Source organism: Tupaia chinensis, unplaced genomic scaffold (genome assembly GCF_000334495.1).
Source record: "Tupaia chinensis unplaced genomic scaffold, TupChi_1.0 Scaffold000346_1, whole genome shotgun sequence".
NCBI classification, from domain to species: Eukaryota; Metazoa; Chordata; class Mammalia; order Scandentia; family Tupaiidae; genus Tupaia; species Tupaia belangeri.
Window position 1 is genome coordinate 271700 of NW_006159840.1, and position 11561 is coordinate 283260.

The 11561-nt window shown below is 43.4% G+C and overlaps 1 pseudogene; it reads left to right on the forward strand.

Moving 5' to 3' along the window:
• LOC102477893 (RNA transcription, translation and transport factor protein pseudogene) overlaps positions 1–11058 on the forward strand; it is an 11546-nt pseudogene extending 488 nt beyond the window's left edge.
• The last annotated feature ends 503 nt before the right edge of the window (positions 11059–11561 follow it).

An 11561-nucleotide genomic window follows, 5' to 3' on the forward strand; every position in this document is an offset into this window, starting at 1 on the left:
GGCAGCAGCAGTCCTTAGCCTGTGCCGTGCAGCTCCGCGGATCTTAGTGAACATCCCCTCAGCACCCAGGGGTCTGTGCGCTGTCCGGGTGCAGGAGGCACGGCTCCCTCCACAGGTGCTATTTGAAAAGTACTGGGGTGGGGGGGCGCCAGCAGGTGGCATAGTGGTTAAGGTCCTGGGTCCCCATATGGACGACTGTGACTCCAGTCAAAAACTAGTGGCTTGAAAATCATAACAAATAAATAGATAAGTAAATAAATGTTTAGAAAAAAAAAAAGAAAGAAAAGAAAAGTACTGGGGGCGAGGCGCTCACTGTCTGCCAGAGGCCCATGTGCACCTTCTTCCCTCATCTCCTTACGCTGGCGGGGGCCTCATGCTAGCTCTGGTTGGTGAGTTGTTCTGTTTGATGTGGGTCACTTTAGCTATAAAAAGAACACGTGTGTGTGTGTGTGTGTGTGTGTGTGTGTGTGTGTAAGAGCCCTTTCTCCCCACTGCCCCACTGCCACCGTGGGTCCTGAAGCCACATGCTGAAGAAGTGATCCTTGGGGTGGGAGGGTGTTGGGATTCTTACCCACATGTCTAAGTGGTCCCTACACAGTACATAGCATATCTGGAGAATTAAAATATCATGAAAGAGCAACTGGAAAAAAAACATCTTAAAAGACTGCTTGGTGGAGAGTGGAAGCAATAATAAAAATAAAATTGAAAAGACTGATTTTATTAATTCAGTTGACTCTGACAACATCCATAGGAAATGGGTACCCCTTGACCTTCCCTGGATACATGAGAAAACATCAGCTCTGTGGGATGAAGGCCTCACTGAGGCCCTGCTCCACTGAGGGGAATACAGGCCTCCAACCCTATGAGGCCAACACCAGCCCCTGGCCCAGGCCCTTAGCTGCTGGCCTGCTGCCCGCCTGTGCCAGGAAACCGAGGAACCCGGGTGACCACTCCAGGACATGAGGGCTGGGCAGGTTTCCTGAGCTCGCCTGCTGCTGTGCCTCTTCAGCTGAGTCCTTTCTTCGCTCTCCTACTAGAAGAAAGGGGGATGTGTGTGGTGAAAGGAAAGCCAGAGTGAAAGGCCCAGAGCAGAGCACGTTAGGCGTGTCATCTCCAGGGAAATATTTTGACATGCAGTACAGTGCCGCCACTCCGTCTCCTCGCTGCCATTTCCACAGTGACAATACGGTCACAACACCCAGAACAGTTCTTTACACAGAGAACCCCGAAGTCATTTTCCTTTAGCGTAAAGAACATCCCTCTTCCAGTTTCAGCTAAGCATGCTGATTGCCCCGTCTGGGTTTTCCTGAGTCTTTCAGTGTTTTAACTGTAGTCTTCACTTTTCTGCCCAGCACAGGGAGATGGTATTTCAATTTGAATTGCTTCTTACTGTATCTTTTTTCCTCTTCTGGGCAGATTTCCTGCCTAAAAGAGCTCTCCCAAAGTTCATTTCCAGGGACTTGTTTTTCTTTAAAAAAAAAAAAAAAAAGGCCTACAGATTTTTTTCTGCAGACTTAACGTCTGAAACACGCCCAGTTCCCGCTCCCAAATAGTTTCCTCTGTACGTTTCTCCATGAGGGTTTTATTCCAAGTGGAGCCAGCGTTGCCACAGGCCGGCCAGCCAGGGCCCTCTCAGACCCCATCCTAGAGGCCATGGCGAGTCTCCAGGTTACAGCACAGAAAGAAAAGGCACATTCCTTACCCCAGGCCCCGCCAGAGCACTCTCTCTTTTCAGTCAATGTTTTTGCAGGCTCCCCTTCAGACTCACTCAAGACGGTCTTTGGTCCTCTGCCATGGCCCTAAAACCTCCAAGTGCACCACAGTAACACCCTCACCCCAGTGGAGCCAGCCCCTCACACCAGTCAGCATCCACAGCCCTCTCTCAGCAAGTCGTCCTGCCCCAACCAAACTGAGCCTGCTCACATCAGCAAGAAACGGAACCAGGAATATGGAATGTATTAAGCGTAAGATGTGGGCCTGGAAGGAATGATCTCTTTGCTTAATGCAGCTTAGTTGCACCTGACATTAATAAATGAAATGAGGGTTTGTCATATTTAAAACAACCATACAAATTGGAACATGCTCATCAGGTCAACAGAATGTGAAGAAAACCCAGACGCTGACAATAAAAAAAAAAAAAAAAAAAAAAATTAAAAAGCTTAAACTCACTTCAGTCATTTCTATTTTCTTTTTTGTAAGGAAAGAAAAATGACAAATGGATTTTTGGAGGATCTGTGCAAGGTTTTACTTCTTACAATGAACTTGTATCCCCTTCGCCTTGAAGGTTTCTCAGAGCATTGACCAGACAGGGAACTGGATCTACAAACGCAGCAGGACCTAATGCAAGTTTGGCTTCCTGTTAAAACTTTTGGAGACTCCTACAAATGTATGAAAAGACCAAATTCATCAAAATAACAATGACTTCCCAGAGCCCCCCACCCCCACCCCCGGGGCCGGGGGACCTGATGGAGAAGCAGAGGCCCCCACTACCACAACTCTGCCAGCTTCAACTGCAAAGATGAAACAGAATTTAGAAACTTTAGTTTGTCTTGAAGACCAGAAAATCAGACACTACAGGACTGAAGACAGGGGAATTTAAGAAACATCCACAGTAGTGACTGGCCCAAGTTTTTTGAAAAGTATCTCAAAGATGTTAACTGTCCTGTCAAGATTTAGGATCTGATAAGCAATTACTGGCTTCTCAGTTTAGCTGTTAGACTTGAATATGGAGATAAGGCCAAAAAGTACAAGAACTTAGTACCCGATAATGCAAAAATTCTGACAATGCAACTAAAAATGCTGAGCCATTGATCAATATGGAAGCAAAAAATCCTGATCTCAAGGCTGGTGTAATGGCTTTGGCTACTCTTCTTCAGACTCAGCGTCAGGAGGATTACCTGGTAATGCTTAAGGCAATTCAAATTTTGTTTCAGGAGCACCTGACACAGGGTGCAGTTGCTAAAGCCAACCAAAAAAAAAAAAAAAGGGTTGCTTGCTGCCTTAAACAAACATATTGATACAGGAGACGTAGTTCTTAATGAAGCTGCTCAAATTCTGTGATTATTGCCTAGAGAAGAGCTGAGAGAGCTACAGGAGAAAATGAATGAAGCCACAGTAGCTGTCCATTGGCCTAGGACAGCCACAGACCGGGGAAAGTTGGAAGATGAATACATTGGGATTTCAGCTTCTCACCTACTTAGTACAAGTGGGAACCATGGACCTTTCCATCATGTGTTTGGAAATGAAATGTCAAATGTTTGAGGGAGGAATTCCCCTGAACTGACTATGTTCTAGAGCTCTACCAACATTACTTTTGCTTTAATAAAGTTTGGGGAAGTGGAAAAACAGATAACTATAAAAATTGTTTTAGTATGTGCCAGAATCTAATCTGAATGCTTTACATAAATTGTCTTATTTAATCCTGAATTTCATTTTATATTTTGATTTCCATTTTACATACACAAAACCTGAGACCTGGAAGACCCCAGGAAGCCCCAGATTACACACCCTGTTGATGTTACACAATCAACTCCTGTTTGGCAGCTGACTCTGTAGGTTGGGTTCTTAATTCCTAAGATTATTAAATAAAACATACATATCCAGAACCTGATTATCAGTATTATCCAATAGTTTGTACAAAACAGAGACAGTAAAATGAGCCCATGTTACCATTTCTTATGAAAGGCACAAGGGTAACACTGTATGCAGCCTCTTGCTACCAGACATTTATAATCCATTTGTAATGACAAAATTAACAATTAAATTGACTTACAAGACCAGCCTCTCTGGCACAGTTAGTACTGTACTGTACTACAGTGCTGGGAGCCACATGGCCAACTATGGGTTTGGATCCCTGGCCCAGCCGATTTGAAACACAGCATCTGGTGCGAGTGTGCCCAGGATTCTGATGAGCTGGAAGTCTGAAGGAAAGGTTCACGGCATGACCAGGTCTTGTTGAGGGTGCTTCTCACACTCCCTGGCGTGTGCATGTATGTAAAACTCTATCGTGAATGTTTTTACGATACATGTTAATGTATAATCTCTCTTGAAATAGCATCGTTTATAAGGGTCAGAACTGTCATACAAAGACCAAGATGAGCAAAATCACCTCTTAATACCCACATGTTTCATGTGGTAAAGTCCGTGTGTTTATGGCATAGAAGCTTCCATTTGAACATCTCAGAATCTTCAGAATTCTGAGGTAAAGATGAGGATGAGTAGAAGGGAGGGGGTGAGGAGAGGGGGAAGAAGAGCCGGAATTCAGGGAAGAAACGCAAAGGACTGGTCACCACTTCCTTCACCCTCGGACACCTCTGCCACCACGTCCCTGATTTCCTTCTGTCTTGAGGAAGGAGAAGTGGGAGAAAGAATGAATTGAAGAGTATTGAGGAAAAAATGAAAGAAAATTGGGGAGGAAGTGGAGAAAAGGCTCTAAAGGATCTTTGTATGACTCTGAAGATGAAAAGGGAAAATAAAACCACCAAAAATAAAAACTTTCCCTCTCAGCAACATCAAGGAATGACCTTTAGCATGTGCTTCTCTGGAGAGGAGAAGACAGGCAGAGGGAAATGAGTGCACAGCCCAGGGTGGTTTGTCGCGGGCCATCATCCGAGGGTTTCTGTGCTTTCTGATGGCACAACGATTTGCAGGATTAACCCGTTGTTTCCTGCTGTTTCCGGGGAACTCTTCAGTGTGGAATCTGGGAACCTCAAAGGGATCCATAAACCTGGAAATCTTGCAAATTAATAAGTTTCTGTGATTTTTTTTCCTGGGGAGTAGTTTTGTAGCTCTCATCAGTGTCTCCATAGAGTTTCCTAATCCTGCGAAGATCGAGAACTGCGGATATATTTTAGAAGTTCTATCTTTGAAGTTCTCACTTGGCAGGCAACTGTGACTCTACTGGGAGTGCTTCCCCCAAACTGATAAAAAAAAAAAAAAGTGACTTTATCCATCTTTCCAGAATGCTAGCTATTGCAGTCTTCTCTGGGCAAGCATCCATATCCTTTCACTATCTCTCTTCTGATAAAATCTACAGTTTTCTCATCACACACCAGCTGCTTCTAAGAGTCCTGTTTGTCCATTTCTCCTTAACATCTGCCATCCGTAACTGAGCACTGTCCTCGGGAGTCTGACCAGCACAGAGAAAGGAGGGCCACTGGCTGTTCGTCAGATACTTTGCTATTGCTACAGCCTAAGATCATGTGAACTTTTTTGAAAGATACATAACCCTTTTGTCTTACATCAAGTGTTTTTGACAAGTGACTTTTCTAAGTCTTTCCATATGCATGACCTCTGATGGTAGACTCAGCGTCAGGAGGATTACCTGGTAATGCTTAAGGCAATTCAAATTTTGTTTCAGGAGCACCTGACACAGGGTGCAGTTGCTAAAGCCAACCAAAAAAAAAAAAAAAGGGTTGCTTGCTGCCTTAAACAAACATATTGATACAGGAGACGTAGTTCTTAATGAAGCTGCTCAAATTCTGTGATTATTGCCTAGAGAAGAGCTGAGAGAGCTACAGGAGAAAATGAATGAAGCCACAGTAGCTGTCCATTGGCCTAGGACAGCCACAGACCGGGGAAAGTTGGAAGATGAATACATTGGGATTTCAGCTTCTCACCTACTTAGTACAAGTGGGAACCATGGACCTTTCCATCATGTGTTTGGAAATGAAATGTCAAATGTTTGAGGGAGGAATTCCCCTGAACTGACTATGTTCTAGAGCTCTACCAACATTACTTTTGCTTTAATAAAGTTTGGGGAAGTGGAAAAACAGATAACTATAAAAATTGTTTTAGTATGTGCCAGAATCTAATCTGAATGCTTTACATAAATTGTCTTATTTAATCCTGAATTTCATTTTATATTTTGATTTCCATTTTACATACACAAAACCTGAGACCTGGAAGACCCCAGGAAGCCCCAGATTACACACCCTGTTGATGTTACACAATCAACTCCTGTTTGGCAGCTGACTCTGTAGGTTGGGTTCTTAATTCCTAAGATTATTAAATAAAACATACATATCCAGAACCTGATTATCAGTATTATCCAATAGTTTGTACAAAACAGAGACAGTAAAATGAGCCCATGTTACCATTTCTTATGAAAGGCACAAGGGTAACACTGTATGCAGCCTCTTGCTACCAGACATTTATAATCCATTTGTAATGACAAAATTAACAATTAAATTGACTTACAAGACCAGCCTCTCTGGCACAGTTAGTACTGTACTGTACTACAGTGCTGGGAGCCACATGGCCAACTATGGGTTTGGATCCCTGGCCCAGCCGATTTGAAACACAGCATCTGGTGCGAGTGTGCCCAGGATTCTGATGAGCTGGAAGTCTGAAGGAAAGGTTCACGGCATGACCAGGTCTTGTTGAGGGTGCTTCTCACACTCCCTGGCGTGTGCATGTATGTAAAACTCTATCGTGAATGTTTTTACGATACATGTTAATGTATAATCTCTCTTGAAATAGCATCGTTTATAAGGGTCAGAACTGTCATACAAAGACCAAGATGAGCAAAATCACCTCTTAATACCCACATGTTTCATGTGGTAAAGTCCGTGTGTTTATGGCATAGAAGCTTCCATTTGAACATCTCAGAATCTTCAGAATTCTGAGGTAAAGATGAGGATGAGTAGAAGGGAGGGGGTGAGGAGAGGGGGAAGAAGAGCCGGAATTCAGGGAAGAAACGCAAAGGACTGGTCACCACTTCCTTCACCCTCGGACACCTCTGCCACCACGTCCCTGATTTCCTTCTGTCTTGAGGAAGGAGAAGTGGGAGAAAGAATGAATTGAAGAGTATTGAGGAAAAAATGAAAGAAAATTGGGGAGGAAGTGGAGAAAAGGCTCTAAAGGATCTTTGTATGACTCTGAAGATGAAAAGGGAAAATAAAACCACCAAAAATAAAAACTTTCCCTCTCAGCAACATCAAGGAATGACCTTTAGCATGTGCTTCTCTGGAGAGGAGAAGACAGGCAGAGGGAAATGAGTGCACAGCCCAGGGTGGTTTGTCGCGGGCCATCATCCGAGGGTTTCTGTGCTTTCTGATGGCACAACGATTTGCAGGATTAACCCGTTGTTTCCTGCTGTTTCCGGGGAACTCTTCAGTGTGGAATCTGGGAACCTCAAAGGGATCCATAAACCTGGAAATCTTGCAAATTAATAAGTTTCTGTGATTTTTTTTCCTGGGGAGTAGTTTTGTAGCTCTCATCAGTGTCTCCATAGAGTTTCCTAATCCTGCGAAGATCGAGAACTGCGGATATATTTTAGAAGTTCTATCTTTGAAGTTCTCACTTGGCAGGCAACTGTGACTCTACTGGGAGTGCTTCCCCCAAACTGATAAAAAAAAAAAAAAGTGACTTTATCCATCTTTCCAGAATGCTAGCTATTGCAGTCTTCTCTGGGCAAGCATCCATATCCTTTCACTATCTCTCTTCTGATAAAATCTACAGTTTTCTCATCACACACCAGCTGCTTCTAAGAGTCCTGTTTGTCCATTTCTCCTTAACATCTGCCATCCGTAACTGAGCACTGTCCTCGGGAGTCTGACCAGCACAGAGAAAGGAGGGCCACTGGCTGTTCGTCAGATACTTTGCTATTGCTACAGCCTAAGATCATGTGAACTTTTTTGAAAGATACATAACCCTTTTGTCTTACATCAAGTGTTTTTGACAAGTGACTTTTCTAAGTCTTTCCATATGCATGACCTCTGATGGTCATTTTTCATTTATCTCACACTTTTTTTTTTTTGGAGAGGTTTTCGTTATAGGGCGCGTGCGCTTGCCAGACCGACAGAGACAGACATAGAGACAGAAAGCAAGAAATCACCCCCCAGGGGGGATGGCCACACCGCAATCCCTTCTCCTCCATTCTCCTCTCAGGATCTTGGACACGCACGCACACGCGCCCGGTGTGAGTTTTAAAACACTGGGTCCGGGACGTGAACCACAGTCAACTACGTGGGAGTCCAGCGACATAGCCATTATGCTAACTGCTGGTCCCTATCTCACACTCTTATAGCTGCTTTTGAAAGGATTAAAAGACTGAATTTTATGTTTAACCCTTTGAAGTTTTATTTTGTTGGATTTTAGTATCGCTTGCTATAATTTTAATATATCAAAATATTTTGAGATCCTGATTTCCCATCCAACATATCAGTTGTCTCTCACAGCTTCCTGACACTCATGGACACATTTATGATGATCTCAATGGCTTATCTAAGTCACGTGTTTCAGTATTGACCAAGCATTGGCTGCTTCTCTCATGTATGAGGATTTAGGTTACAAAATACTCAACTAGTTGTCAGTCCAGATGATCAGACACAACAGGTTGGTTTTAAAAAGAAGACATTACTAAGTTACATCCCATTAACTTCCGTCTGCCAACTGAGAATCAGTCTTGACACCTTGGACTGAGCATTCTTTGTGCTGGTTATAAACAGATGAACGATATTACCAAAGGTGAGGGTCAATAAGCTATGTTTAAGGGGATGAGCAACTAGTTTTAATGTTGTTGAAGAGAAAGGGGGTTAATTATAAATATTTCTTTTTTTTTTTTTTGGAGAGGTTTTTGCTATCCCCAAACTGAAAAAAAAAAAAAAAAGTGACTTTATCCATCTTTCCAGAATGCTAGCTATTGCAGTCTTCTCTGGGCAAGCATCCATATCCTTTCACTATCTCTCTTCTGATAAAATCTACAGTTTTCTCATCACACACCAGCTGCTTCTAAGAGTCCTGTTTGTCCATTTCTCCTTCACATCTGCCATCCGTAACTGAGCACTGTCCTCGGGAGTCTGACCAGCACAGAGAAAGGAGGGCCACTGGCTGTTCGTCAGATACTTTGCTATTGCTACAGCCTAAGATCATGTGAACTTTTTTGAAAGATACATAACCCTTTTGTCTTACATCAAGTGTTTTTGACAAGTGACTTTTCTAAGTCTTTCCATATGCATGACCTCTGATGGTCATTTTTCATTTATCTCACACTTTTTTTTTTTTTGGAGAGGTTTTCGTTATAGGGCGCGTGCGCTTGCCAGACCGACAGAGACAGACATAGAGACAGAAAGCAAGAAATCACCCCCCAGGGGGGATGGCCACACCGCAATCCCTTCTCCTCCATTCTCCTCTCAGGATCTTGGACACGCACGCACACGCGCCCGGTGTGAGTTTTAAAACACTGGGTCCGGGACGTGAACCACAGTCAACTACGTGGGAGTCCAGCGACATAGCCATTATGCTAACTGCTGGTCCCTATCTCACACTCTTATAGCTGCTTTTGAAAGGATTAAAAGACTGAATTTTATGTTTAACCCTTTGAAGTTTTATTTTGTTGGATTTTAGTATCGCTTGCTATAATTTTAATATATCAAAATATTTTGAGATCCTGATTTCCCATCCAACATATCAGTTGTCTCTCACAGCTTCCTGACACTCATGGACACATTTATGATGATCTCAATGGCTTATCTAAGTCACGTGTTTCAGTATTGACCAAGCATTGGCTGCTTCTCTCATGTATGAGGATTTAGGTTACAAAATACTCAACTAGTTGTCAGTCCAGATGATCAGACACAACAGGTTGGTTTTAAAAAGAAGACATTACTAAGTTACATCCCATTAACTTCCGTCTGCCAACTGAGAATCAGTCTTGACACCTTGGACTGAGCATTCTTTGTGCTGGTTATAAACAGATGAACGATATTACCAAAGGTGAGGGTCAATAAGCTATGTTTAAGGGGATGAGCAACTAGTTTTAATGTTGTTGAAGAGAAAGGGGGTTAATTATAAATATTTCTTTTTTTTTTTTTTTGGAGAGGTTTTTGCTATAGGGCGCGTGCGCTCACCAGACAGACAGAGAGAGACAGAGAGATAGAAAGCAGGAAATCACCCCCCAGGGGGGATGGCCACGCCGCAATCCCTTCTCCTCCATTCTCCTCTCGGGATCTTGGGCACGCACGCACACGCGCCCGGCGTGAGTTTAAGCCACTGGGTCCGGGACTCGAACCGCGGTTGACTACGTGGGAGTCCAGCGACATAGCCATTACACTAACTGCTGGTCCCATTATAAATATTTCTGAGAATCCATTCTTTAAGCGCTTTGGGAATTACAAAAATTCTTTTCTATCCTTGTCTTGTTCAAGCAAGAGTAGTAAATACAGTGGCAAGATGGTGGCACAGCACTGAAATGCAGCTCTCTGTGAGACACACCCACGGGGGACATTACCAGGGTCCTCCAGGACACACCAGGCGTGAGCATGCCCACGGTGCTGGCTGGTGGGTCATGGGGATGGATCATGGCACCAGGACCCTGTCACAGGTGCTGGCTCCCCATCTTGCTTTCTCTTTCTCTCTCTCTCTCTCTCTCTGTCTCTCTCTCTCTCCCCCCACCCCCATTTCTCTCACTCTTAGAATAAAATAATTAAACTTTTTAAAATGAGTAGTAAATACAGGTAAAATACGTATAAAATAAGGTTCTATTTCTTTTAAAATAGTCAATAACTATATTTTTATGTTTTCGCCAAAGTGACATGGACCTCCTCCTAGAGTCAGGCTTTATATTGTTTTGTAATTGGATTAAACATCTACCAAAAGAACTATGTGACTTGTTACTATAAATCTACAGTTGAAAGATGAAAAACTGCTGTGTCTGTGTGATTTTTGCTTAGAGGCTTCCCTTCATTCCATTCAGATGGGCAGATCGCTGCCTTAGAGAATTCCGAGGAAATGCACTGGGAGCGTATCCCTTTTACCATCTGGATCTCCAGCAGCCCACAGCACCTGCTGCTGCCACTAGTACCTGGCGTGTCCCGTGTAATCTGTGGCCTTTCTGCAGTGGAGCTGCCAGGTCTGTGAAGTAGGAAGATGCTTGGCTTACACTTCCCACCTACACTCATGGACACCCACAGCGTGGCTTCCGGCAGCGCCATGGACACGCAGCCATCCCAAGAATCTGCTCCACACTCCGCTGATTGGCGACGGTCCACGAGGCTTCTGAGCGGCTTTCTTCTCTCAGACGAGCTGCGCCAGCTCTCCGACAAAGAAACCAGCTAGAGTCGGATGTTCAACAACAGCCAATTGTTGGGTCTGTGCGGATTCAAACAGCAGGCTTGCCCTGTTCTTTCTTTTCACCATGTCGACTAAATCAGCCTGTTATTTTTACATTATGTACAATTTTTTGGTCACAAAAACCTACCCTCCATTTCTAAATTTCTTGCTAGATTCTTGGCTGTCTGATTTATTTGCTTAGGAGTAATATGAGGGGACTTCACAAAGTCCATAGAAAAGTGAAATTTTGTATTTTAGTACCAAAAAAATTTTAAAGATTTATTTATTTAATTCCATTTTCTTTATTATTTTTAATTTGACTGGAGAGAGACAGAGAGAGAGAGAAAGGGAAAGTGAGAAAGCAAGCCACCAGGTCCAGGACTCAAACTGCGGTCAGCCATGTGGGATTTCAGCACCCTTAACCACCATGCCATCTGCTGGCTTCGATACAAAAAATTTTTAAGTCCATACGTTGTTTTTAATAATACGTATTTCTGTGAATTTTATGA